General features: G+C 44.6%; 1 protein-coding gene across 1 annotated transcript in view; it reads left to right on the top strand.

Annotated features, from left to right (window-relative positions):
* The first annotated feature begins 1,339 nt into the window (after window positions 1-1,339).
* Window positions 1,340-1,873, top strand: part of LOC108794976 (paralemmin-3-like) — a 33,533-nt gene continuing 32,999 nt past the window's right edge. The window contains exon 1 of the mRNA XM_018566127.1: window positions 1,340-1,438. The gene's annotated coding sequence lies outside the window, so the exon portion shown is untranslated. The remainder of the gene's footprint in view (window positions 1,439-1,873) is intronic.

Below are 1,873 nucleotides of genomic sequence, written 5' to 3'. Positions count from 1 at the left end.
TGCTTTCTTGTCCCTGCTAATAGGGAAGCCGGGTGGCGAGTCTTTACACGCTGCCTGACTTCCCGGCTAATTAGGAAGCCATGTACTGAGTCATTACACGCCGCCTGGCTTCCTGAATGGGACTTCCGGTAGTCCGTATTCGGTATCGGTGAGTACCGAAAAAAAATATCGGTACTCGATACCGAAATACCGGTGCATTCCTACTGTGTGTATATATATATAGAAGATCATTGACAATGTAATGTATGCAGGGTGTATAATACGTTGTATCTATAATATTAGCACTTCAGTGAGATGTGGATGGGGGCTGTAGTTCTATATAGCATATAATTAGCAGTATAATGTATGCAGAGTAATCCTAGTACATAATATTGATGTGTGATATGAATAATGAGATGATGAGGAGTGTTGTGGAATGTCGCAGGTCTGAGGATCATCATCTCTATAACATATGCAGGTATGTATAATAAATCTGACAATAATCACAGCAATTTCCATGCAGATGGGGATGGAGATGGCGGAGGGTGTGTGGTTATATACAGAGGAATATGAGCAATACCTGCATCATGGAGATAATTACCTCTATAATATATGCAGGTTTATCTGGTAAGTTGTCTAGAAGGACATTTTATATGAACATTGAGTTGTAGATGGAGGAATTTATAGTTTTATAGGAACATTAGCAGTATAATAAAGATCAGTAGAAGTCTAATGGGTGGAATGGTAAATTGGATCTATCATTGATGACAGAGCTTTATAGAAATAGTGGATTGTGGATGATGGGAGTGCTGCAGTTAGGAAATCATTAGCAGTGTGATGTATGGAGGTAATGCGGAGGAAGTCATGGAAAGTTATAATATTAATATCAGAGCTGATATGAGGAGTGTGGGATGGCTGGGGATTGTAGTTCTCTGTCATAGATCATTAACAGTGTGATGTATGGCAGTAATGCAGAGGAAGTCATGGAAAGTTATAATATTAATATCAGATCTGATATGAGGAGTGTGGGATGGCTGGGGATTGTAGTTCTCTATCATAGATCATTAGCAGTGTGATGTATGGAAGTAATGCAGAGGAAGTCATGGAAAGTTATAATATTAATATCAGATCTGATATGAGGAGTGTGGGATGGCTGGGGATTGTAGTTCTCTACAATAAATAATAACTATAACAGTATAATGTATGAGTCAGTACAGTATATGATATATAATAACATATGATATGGATAGTGGCTGGTGGATGGTCGGATATCTCAGCCAGGATATGTGCCCGGGTCGGTGATGACAGGCTTGGATCACTGATGGCTCTCATGCACACAGCCCCTCCTCCATCCCTCCCAGTGCTGGAACCGGTGAGACCAGCTCAGGTGTCACCTCCTCCCTCCCCGACCAGTCCCGATCCCAGCCATCACTCCGCACCGACACCGCCCGGAGAGCAGGTGAGAGACACCGATCATGGGGCACTGACACCGATCATGGGGCGCTGACACCGATCATGGGGCGCTGACACCGATCATGGGACACTCATACCGATCATGGGACACTCATACCGTACATGGGGCACTGACACCGATCATGGGGCACTGACATCACCGATCATGGGGCGCTGACACCGATCATGGGACACTCATACCGATCATGGGACACTCATACCGTACATGGGGCACTGACACCGATCATGGGGCACTGACACCGATCATGGGGCACTGACACCGATCATGGGGCACTGACACGGACGGGGGTACTGGGCTGAAAGCCACAGGGACAGTAGATGACTTCTATACTTATACTATCTACAGGGGTTCTGGTGTTATATAGGAATGGGGTTGCGTTATCTAGAAGTAGGGGTACAGGGGTCTGGTATTATCAAGAAA

The sequence above is a fragment of the Nanorana parkeri genome, unplaced genomic scaffold (genome assembly GCF_000935625.1).
Source record: "Nanorana parkeri isolate BGI_ZX_2015 unplaced genomic scaffold, ASM93562v1 scaffold920, whole genome shotgun sequence".
NCBI classification, from domain to species: domain Eukaryota; kingdom Metazoa; phylum Chordata; class Amphibia; order Anura; family Dicroglossidae; genus Nanorana; species Nanorana parkeri.
The sequence above is the reverse complement of the archived record's forward strand: the minus strand, read 5'-3'. Positions and strand labels throughout refer to the sequence as shown.